Below are 11,243 nucleotides of genomic sequence, written 5' to 3' on the forward strand. Positions count from 1 at the left end.
GTGTCTCCCTCTCTCTCTGCCCCTCCCCTGTTCATGCTCTGTCTCTCTCTGTCTCAAAAATAAATAAACATTAAAAAAAAATTTAAAGCAACAATCCTTAGGATACTCATTGGTTTTGAAAGAATAGAAGACATCACTGAGATCCTTACCACAGAGGTAAAAGTTAAAAAAGAAATCAGAGAGGAAGGGTGCAATAAACGAGATTATACACACACACTTGATACAATAAACAGCCGGCTGGAAGAATCAGATGAATGAATTAGTGACCTAGAAGACAAAATAATGGAAAATAAGGAAGCTGAACAAAAGAGAGAAAGAATAATTATGGAAAATGAGATTAGACTTAGGGAATTCAGTTACTCCATCAGACATAAGAACTTTCATAATATAAGTGTCCCAGTGAAGAACAGAGAGAAAAGGGTGCAGAAAATGCATTTGAAGAGATAGTAGCTGATAACTTCCCTAATCTGAAGAAGGAAACAGACATTATAAATAATGTTGAAACACGCACCCTTGAACATACATATTTGTCCAAATATTTCTCCATACCACTGCCAACACGGAATATCATAAATCTTTTAATATTTTGCTAATTTGATGGGCAAAAGGGTAAAATATTTCCATTTTAGTTACTTGATCCTAACGTATTATTACTTTATTTTTTATTTTTTTAAATATAGTTTATTGTTAAATTGGCTAACATACAGTGTGTAAAGTGTGCTCTTGGTTTTTGGGGTAGATTCCCGTCGTTCATCACTTACATACAACAGCCAGTGCTCATCCCAACAAGTGCCCTCCTTGATGCCCCTCACCCATTTTCCCCTCTTCCCTGCCCCCCATCCACCCTCAGTTTATTATTGCTTTAATCACAGACTCAATTTGCTAATATTTAACTAGAATTTTTCATCTATCCTTATAAATCAATGTCATATAATTTTATTTAAAAAATTTTGGGAACTGCTTTAGTGATGAGGTTAAATCAAGCTTATGTTATAATTTGACAAGATTTTTTATTTTCCTATCATCTGGAACTATTTATATATAATACAGAAATATTTTCTCTAAAACTTTCTCTGCCAGGGGACTTTTGTCATGGTAGGTTTTGAAATTTTTTTCATGGTCATCAGTCAATTTATGTTTTTTACATCTTAATAATTCTATTTTGGTAACTAACTTACATAGTTTAGACAATCATTCAGGTCATCTGTATTCCAAATTTATTAGATATAAAGTGATACATTTTATTCCTTTTACAATTTTATTCAGTATTATATCTGTTTCCAGTTATGTCTCATTTCATAGTCTGTGTGTTTGTGTTCTCTTTTTCTTGGCAAATTTTTTTGTTACTTAATTAGCTTTTTCAGAAAACCAATTTTAGGTTTACTGTGGTTATTTTCTTCATTATTTTGGCTTTTTATTAATATTTTTAAATTTACTTTTCATTTTTGAAAGAGTCACACATGCCCATTGTTTAAAGAGTCAAGCAGTTCTATAAGACAAAAGGAACATGAAGCTCCCACCCCCATTTCTATTTCTCACTCTCAAGTGATTTAGATGATTCACTTGGTATTTATCTCCATATCTCTATATAGCATGCTTATATGGTTACTTCTTGATGGGTCAGTTTCAAGCAATATCAACTGACTTACCATCACGTAAGATGGAGAACTAACTCTGTTCAATTACTCCCCATTTCTACCATCCCTCCACTTTCTGACCATGTTTCCCAAGCTCCCAGTTTGTGGTAGTTTTGCTTACATCAATAGTCAGGATTTACGTTATTATGGACGAGTCAGTGGTTTTTGTATTGGCTGACCATTTGAATCTCTTGAGGAGCTTAAAAAAATATTGCTGCCTATTTCAAATTTAATTGATGTAGTTGTAGTTTGGGCTTCTGGAAGTTTAAAAGCTCCTTAGATGATTCTAATGTTCAGCCAAGGTTGAGAACCAAGGAAATGTTATTCACAGCTAATTACTCTAATTTTCCTTGGAGCTAATAATTATCTTGTTTTTATATTTGCTTAATCTTCTATGTTCTTATTCCTAATTCAACCCCAAGCTTCTCTCACTATATTCATGTCTGTCATGTACTCAGCCGGTTTCATCTTCTTGAAGATCTCACTCAGGGAGTTTTCAGGACAGTACTCGGCTTGCCTCGTTGTTTTCTTTAGGCTGCGCCAAGTGGTCATCTCAGTACCTCATTCCACCATTCTCCTGGGACTTCCCGTCTCTTCTCTTGTGTTCATGTCTGTTTACCTGGAATCTGTGTTGTCTTTCCTCTTGGTTTTCTACCTAATTATGGTACATCACCTCTCTCAATAACTTCCATACAGAGACAAGTTCATAGAAGGTGAATTTTTAGAAATTATCTTTGTAATAATAGTTTAGGTGGCTATATAGAAATGTTGTTTGGAGATCATTTTCTTCAGAATTTGCAATAAAATGCCTCATTGTCCTCTCATTTCCACCGATGCGACTGAGAAGTCTAATGTTTTTTTATGAGTTCTTTTTTTTTCTTTCCCTGAAAACTGAGGATCTTCTCCTTATTCAGTGTTCTCAGATTTCCTGTGAAATATAGATCCTTGGAGAGGATTTTTATCTATTGGTGGGAACTTTCTTTCTGGAAACTTGTGTCTTTCAGTTGTGGGAAGGATTTTTGAGTACTGTTTTTGGTGATTTCTTCCTCTCTATTCACTCTTCTCTCTTCCTGGAACTCCTTTTAGTAGGATTTTAGACTTCCTGGAAGAGTCCTGTGTTTTAATTTCTTTCCCCTTTTCCATCTCTTTGCCTTTTGCTGTGATTTCTGGGAGATTTCCTCAATAGTATTTTTCCTCCTATTGAGATTTTAAAACCAGCACCATTTATTTTTTATTTCCTGGGGCTTTTTAAAAATTCTTGGAATATTCTTTTGTTTTATAGCATCCTTCTTTCAGAGAAGCAATGTTTTCTCATTTCTGTGTGAGGAAAATGACGATAGTTTTTCTTAAAGTTTTTTTCCTCTATATCATCTATTTCTTCCAAGTTGCTTTTCCTTTTTTGTCAATCTATTTGTGTGTGTGTGTGTGTGTGTGTGTGTGTGTGTGTGTGTGACAGAGAGAGAGAGAGAGCGAGCGAGCATAGGGGGATTTCTAATGTCTGAGCATTTTCGACCATTCACTTGTGCTTACCTTGAGCACAAAACTGGTCATCTGGGACTTCTTTGTACATAGCTGAGTGAGACTAGTTGACTATAGCTTCTGGACATACCTATTTGTAGAGAAACTCCACAGTGCCAGTATTTTATCTATATCTATGTCTTTGGTCTGTATCTATATATCTATATATCTCTATCTCTATCTCTATCTCTATCTCTATCTCTATCTCTATCTCTATCTATCTCTATCTCTATATCTGTATCTATATATCTGCTGGGTGGCTAGAGTTCCTAGAAAAATACTCTTCTGGTTCCCTGCCTAGAGGGTATAAGTCTGGCTGACATATTTTGAGGGCCAAGTAGAAGAAAGTTGGAAGTCTTAACATTTAGCATGTGAACTTTTGCTTATTATCCCGCTTTTCATATGGTACTCTTCTCTCAATTGTGCCTGATACCCCATAGTCCACAAAACCTGTATTTTCTCTCCTCCAGAGAATAAACTGCAGTTTTCTTCTAAGGGAAGATAGGGACCTTACCTGACTGCATGGATTGAGAGGTGAGGTCTTTTATTCCCTCCCCTGATGTTGATTTCATTTTCTTGTTTTAGCTACATCATCACTCTACTTCAGAGGTAATGGGAACAACAAATTCTCAAGCATTTGGGGGGACATGTAGTATAGTCACGCTCCTCCTTGGCTTTGTCCTTTTCTGGCGTGGGATTCAGCTTTTTCCATTCTGGTACATAGGCAACCGTTTGTTCATTTGATTTTCAGCCTCCAAAATTGTGTTTTTGTTTGCTCTTCTTTGCTCTTATCTTTGGATATATATAACTATTTTCATGATTTATTTATTTGTTTGTTTATTTACTTTAATATTTATTTATTTTTGAGAAAGAGAGAGGAAGAGAGACAGAGTGTGAGTGGGGGAGGGGCAGAGAGAGACGAAGACACAGAATCCAAGCAGGCTCCAGGCTCTGAGCTGCCAGCACAGAGCCCAGCATGATGCTTGAACTCAGGAGCTACGAGATCATGACCTGAGCTGAAGTTGGATACTTAACTGACTGAGCCACCCAGGCGCCCTTCTATAACTATTTTTAAATAAATAATTCCTTTACTGTCATTTAAATGTGTTTTTGAAGATATCAAGAGGAAATATATGTGCTCTCTCCTCTATACATGGCTTAATTCTGTTATTTTAAGAGAACATAGTTTGTATTATTTCAGTCCTTTTCAATTTGTTAAGAGTTGTTTTATGCCCAGAAGATTGTCTGTCTTGGTGAATGTCTTGAAATGGATGTGTATTCTATTAGTGGGTGAAGTGTTCTGTAAATGTCAGTCAGTTCAAGTTGGTTGACAGTATTGTTCAGGTTATCTATGTCCTTATGATTTTCTATAAATGAAGTTTAACTTTTATCGTTATAATTGTCTCATCTACTTTTTGGAATTTTTTAAAAATCTTGGAGTGATGCTATTTTCACTTTTTGGTTTTCTCATAAATGCTTTTAATACAATGACTTTACCTCTGGGCATCACCTGGCCTGCAGTATAATGTTTCGATATCAAGTACTCTGATTATCAGTCACCTCTAGAGGATTTTTAAATACAGTTTTCAAATGCACCTTAACACAAGAAGAGTATTTTTAAAATTTAACTTTTAGTAAAGTACATACAGTAAAATTGACTTTTTTGTTGTAAAGAATCTATACATGTGCTGGAATTGATAGGATATTTTTAAGCAATCTTTTTGTTTATTTATTTTGAGAGACCGAGAAAGCATGCTCTCTCTCTCTCTCCCTCTGTCTCAAAATAAATCAAGGCAGGTCTCCATGTCAAGACCATGAGCTCATGACCTGAGCTAGTATCAAGAGTCAGACGCTTAACTGAGTCACCCAGGCACCCCAAACTTTTAAGAATTTTAAATTTGTATTTTTCCACAGTTGTGGCCCAAATGTTCTTTTTAAAACTTTTTGTAAATTTCCATACAGCTTAACACAGCCATTTGTAAAAAAAATATATATATGAATATTTAAAAAGATGGTATATTTTCTGCTTGTTGGGCATCAATGATGTTCCAAGATATCTAGTATATGCAGTTCCATTGTTACTCATCTCCTCAGTCTTTTGACTTAGTTTGTAAACCGAATTTCTGAGAAAAGTGGTTGGTGTTCCCCTGCAATTCATGACTTAAAATTTATCTTCTTTGTTTGCTTTATAAGTAGTTTTAATTTAAATATTGTAAGCAATGATGTTACATGCATAGAAGTTTGTGATTATTGTATCTTCTTATTGGATTGTACTATTCATCAGTTTAAAAACATATAAAATATTTTTGTCCATTTTACTATGTTGTCTTGAATCCTACTCTGTTTTCATTTAGCTAAGGTTGGCTGGGGAATCATCTTCCATACCTTTATTTTAAAGCATTATTTTTTTAAATTGTTAATACTTGTATATTTTTATTTTAGAGAGAGAGCCGGGGGGGGGGGGGGGAGAGGGGCAGAGGCAGAGAGAGAATCCAAGCAGGTTCCATGCTCAGTGCAGAGCCTTAGGTGGGGCTTGATCTCACTGTGAGATCATGACCTGAGCTGAAATCACGAGTTGGACCCTTAACCAACTGAACCATTCAGGTGCCCCTTAAAGCATTATTTTTTATTTGAAGAGTATTGTGTATAAACAACATATGTCTGGAATTTATTTTATTTTTGTTTTTGCCCTATCTGAGAGTTTCTGTCTTCTAGCCTGATTATTTAACAACTTTCACATTTATTGTTACTTCTAACATCTTGGATACATTCTTGCCATCTGATTTTATATTGTATCTTAACCTTGATTTTTCTTTTCTTTTGCAGCCTTTTTTTACTTAATGAATTTTATTTGTTTCGACTTTTATCTCCAGTAGTTTGATAAGTGCACATGGTATTTGTGCTATTCTATTAGCTACCTTTAAAACTTAGCACACATTTAAGCATGTTTTTCTAAGACTTCTAGAATCCATTAGTACCACTATTTTCTTACAGCATTTCCATAGCTATAAAAAATGCAGAGAAATATTTTCATGATAGATTTTTATTATATTTATTATTACATATGCACATTCATTGTTAAATAGTTTTAATAATTTTTATTTTAATAGATGTTTCATATTGTTTAATATTTATCATGTAATATTATATATATATGTGTATATTCTGCTATTGTGAGTAATTTTGGTTAATTAAATGATTGATTATGATTTCCAGTGGTGTAGTTGACATTTTAATGCCTATAGTGTTTCTATTTCAGTACATAATTTTAGAATTCATTTTTTGGATTGAGTTTATGGAACAACACAGTCTTCTCTTTAAGAGTATCAAAAGTTTTATCTCCAGTGGATCACATTCCTTTCAATACATAGTAGAAGGGGATTGTAGAGACAATGTAGTGAGTTGGGTAAGGCAATAAAGGAGAGCAGGATAGATGAATGATAAGTATAGAGCAGAGAAGAAGGCCTCAGAGTGAGATCTGGGTAGATAAATAGTGGAAAGTTCAGTTAGAATATGTTTGAAAACATTGAGGGGAATTAAGTAGAAACAGAAGTGAATAGGAAAGGTTAAAAGGTAAAATCTCTTTTCTCCATTTATGTGCAGAGGACAGGTAGTAACAGTCACAGGGGAGTAAAAAGTGATGAATTCAGGAAAGGGGTTGCAGCAACTGTCATCCCAGGTGGTAAATGAGTGTCTGGAGTTCGTATCAGCTAAGAGATCAGGTTGAGTTCCTTACTCTGTAAGTTACAAGAGAGCATTTTAACTGAGTCTATGCATAAGACTATGGCCTGGAATAAGTTAATAATAGTTCAGAAGGCTACCAGGTAATGTCTGCATGCTTGTTTACTTTAAATGCTTACTCCAAATTATAAACTTTTTAAACCTTCAGGTATTTAAGGATGAGTTGTGTAAAAATATGCTTTTCTCCATTTTACATATACTATGATTTTCAAGAATGAAGCTGTTATGGGTTGTACTATCTCCCCCAAGAAAAAGATATGCTGAATCCCTAACTCCCAGTACCTCAGACTGTGATATTATCTGGGACCAGGGTCATCACAGCTGTAATTAGTTAAGGTGAGGTCATCCTAGAGCCTTTTGGGTCCTTCATCCAATATGACTAATGTCCTTAGAAGAAGAGGAGAAACACAGGCACAGACTCCATGGCTGGATGGAATGGGCTATGTGACACTGAAGGCAGGGATTGAAATGCTGCAGCTGTAGGTCACTGATCACTAAGGGTTGACAGCTACTACTAGAAGCTAGCAAGAAGCAAGAATGGATTCCATCTAATGTCTCAAAGGAACATGGCTCTGGTGATGCCTTGACTTTGGGCTTCTTGCTTCTAGAACTGTAGGAGAATACATTTCTGTTGTTTTGAGGACAGTTTGTGGTAAACCCTAGGCAACTAATATAGAATAGAATGTATTAATTTTACCAGAGATCTCTGACTGAAGCATCACAGCCAAATGAGCCTGCTTGTACTAAGAGAAGCAGGAAATAACGTTTTCTGTGTGGAAGTCCTAATGTGATTATGGAGTCAAAATTACGATGGGCCCTGAAGGGATGTCAAATTGTAGAGAAACTACCATCTCTATTCTAGTAAATTATTGTCTTCCCGCTCTCTTGCCCAGCTTACAAACGGGGGTAAGAAAATTGGATGAAATAGAATTGAATATCCATGATGTGAGGCTTATTCTAGGAACTCTGGATAGGGTTCCAGAGTTATATTGAAGCATATATTATATGCTTATTATATTGAAGCATACGAAGTTGCTATTTGGTAAAATATTGGTTAAATAGTGACACCTTCATATTGTTCAATATAATAGGTTATGCTGGAATTTAGAAGGTGATGTTATCCAGATTTCAAAAAATAAAAGGGAGCATATAATAAACTTCAGATGATAGTTAGTGCATCTTGAAGGATTGGAAAGATTCAGGAAGATGCTGGAAAGTGATGAGATTTGGGGGTGGGAAAAGGATACTTTTTAAAATTTATTCATTTTTGGGAGAGCATAAGCAAGGGAGGGGCAGAGAAAGGGGGACAGAAGATCCAAAGGAGGCTCTTTGCTGATAGGCTGATAGCAGTGAGCCAGATGTGGGGCTTGAGCTCACAAACCACGAGATCATGACCTGAGGTGAAGTTGGACACTCAACCGACTGAGCCACCCAGGTGCCCCAAAAGGATCATTTTAACTGGAGATGTAAGCTCACATGCAGGAATTGGAAGGGAAAATTCTAGAAAAGAATCTTGGGGCCATATTAAGAAAGATCTTCTAGCGCATGGGTGGCTTAGTTAGGCGTTTGACTCTTGATTTAGGCTCAGGTCATGATCTCACGGTTTGTGAATTTGAACCCTGAGTTGAGCCCCATGTTGGGCTCTGCAGTGACAGTGCAGAGCCTGCTTGGGATTCTCTCTCCCTCTGTGTCCCTTCCCTGCTTGTGCTCTCTCTCTCTCTCTCAAAATAAATAAATAAACTTAAAAAAAGAAATCTTCAATGCTAGAGGTAAAAAGCTCTAGTTTATTCTTATGAAATCAGGGAGTGAATTGCCAAAGAGTTTCTGGGGAGGGGAGGATATGAAAGAATGGCTTAGGAAAATTAATCTGGCATGTATTTATTTAGTAAATATCTGTAGTCAATTTTGTATGGAGGTAGATGGATGAGTTATATGACTGAAGGCCTGGAAACCAATTAAGAGGTTATTAACTGGTAACTCTGTTGTTCCCAGAGTGTAACTATGATGTGCTTATTATACTGGGGTGGTAGGGGTGGAAAAGAAAAATTAAGGTTGTCCAGAGAATGCCTAAGACAATTTGGTGGTACATTTAATTGCACAAAGCTGACTCCAGAGTTTTGCATTTGAGTGAATTTGAGAATGGCATTAATAATAAAAATGGAGAAGGCAAGAGAGGAAGCTGGTTCAGGGACTGAGGTGATAATTTTTTTAAATGTCCTAAATTTTATTTTATTTATTATTTTTTGTTAATTTTTTATGAGAGAGAGAGAGAGAGAGTGAGAGAGAGAGAGAATGCTAGCAGGGGAGAGGGGCAGAGGGCAAGAGAGAGAGAATATTAGGCAGGCTCCATGCTCAGTGTGGAGCCCAATGCAGGGCTGGATCCCATGACCCTGGGATCATGACCTGAGCCAAAATCAAGAGTTGAATGCCCAACCAACTGAGCCACCCATGTGCCCCAAATGTCCTAAATTCTAAAAGGTAGGAAGACACCTTAGTAGAACTTGAGAGCATTGAGCAGAGAATGAAGTTAACTCAGAATCCCCACGAAGAAGGGTGATGGTTGAGGTCATGAAACTGGGCCACATCTCTGAGGCAGAAATAATATTAGAGAAAAGCAGAAGGTTGGATATTGCAGGATGGCCATAATTAAATTTAAATTATGCATATTATTCCCAATTGTATTAGCTTTTAATCTTAATCCCTCTCTGACATTGTCCTTCCAGACAGAAAGATCCTACTGGTTTCCATACTCCATAAAGTAGTATCTCTATCTCATAACATTCTTGAAGTTCAGACACTAATGTGTGTTCATCTCATATTTTCTCTTATTACCAGATGATTTTATAAAAGGACAGACTGGAATTTGCGGTTTGGTTTTCAGCACTATTATGTTTTGGAAACTTACGGCCCATGAAGAAGGGAGTTTGTCTTACTTAACTTTGTATCTCTAGCATTTAGCACAGAATTCATCCCAGGATAGGTGGTTAACACATATTTCTCAAACAGATGAATTTTGGAGACACTGTAAAAAGAGGTATAAAATGAATTAAAATGTTTAATAGAATAGCACAGTAGTTCATTCAAACTTCTGAAATTTTGGTTTTTCATTTTTTTTTTTTGAACCATGACTTTTATCAAGTGAAAACCACAGGGTTAAAAAGCACAAGTCTGGTTTAAAAAATGTATCTCTACTTTTAGAAACTAGCCCTTGTACAGTATCAATCTTTCTATCTAGTAAACCCTAGTTGTTAAAATCAATTGTCAAAATTCTACCTCGATCTCTAAAATCCAGTATATTAGGCTTACTATAAAGTTTCCTTCAGTTTATCTATTTTTTCTTTCTTTAAACAGAGTTAAAGAGATCTTTTTTTTTTCCTTGGCATGTAAACCATAAGAGAGACAAGGACAAATTGGGTCCTCTTACAACCTTGCAGACTGGTCTGCTCCAGGCAGCAGCAGAAAACATCAGGTAGCCTGATTGAATTAATTTCTTCTATGCACCAGCTGGCATCACATTCCAGATCTTGAAATTCCCAGGGTTCATTTATCTTCACAATTTCTTACCTGACAATGAAAAGAGGACTACCAAGCTGATTCTGCATTTATTGTATGATAATGCCAATCTTGATGCATTGTTTTATGAGTTATAGCTAAAAGAGCTTATATAGTATTTGACAAGAAGATAATTCCCCACTTGTGCGTGAAGCTAGTTAACCACAAGAGTAAGCACTAGGACAGTGCTATTTCCTTTTTTCATTTAAATATGATTTTATGATCAATTTACATAGAACTAGAATCAGAACTCAGGACAGAGGTATCAGATGCTTATTAAAAATCAGTGGAAGACAGTGAAATTTATTTGCCTACTTTATTTTTGAGAGAGAGATGGAGCGAGAGTGAGCGAGCAGGGAAGGGGCAGAGAGAGAGGAGAGAGAGAATCCCAAACAGCCTCTGTGCTGTTAGCACAGAGCCCAACGCAGGGCTTGATATCATTATAGTGAGATCATGACCTGACCTGAAATCAAGAGCTGGGTGCTCAACTGACTGAGCCACCCATGTGCCCTTATTTGCTTTTTTTTTATCACCACACGTAAGAAGTAGTGGCAAAATGACATCATTAAATAAACTCACTTTGAGCATTTTCTTTATTGTAAATTCTTATTTTAGATGTAAATTTATTTTTTGGTGTTTATAATTAAATTTGTGGTGATAATTGTAGCACTGTCATTGTTTCTTCACTGAATCAAATATATGCTATTAAAACAAAAAACAAATCATTGCTGGTGGATCTGAACTATTTTGGTGGATCATCTTAATTATGTCTCATTTTGCTTTAATGTCATTTGC

This window comes from Leopardus geoffroyi, chromosome X (assembly GCF_018350155.1).
Source record: "Leopardus geoffroyi isolate Oge1 chromosome X, O.geoffroyi_Oge1_pat1.0, whole genome shotgun sequence".
Lineage (NCBI taxonomy): Eukaryota > Metazoa > Chordata > Mammalia > Carnivora > Felidae > Leopardus > Leopardus geoffroyi.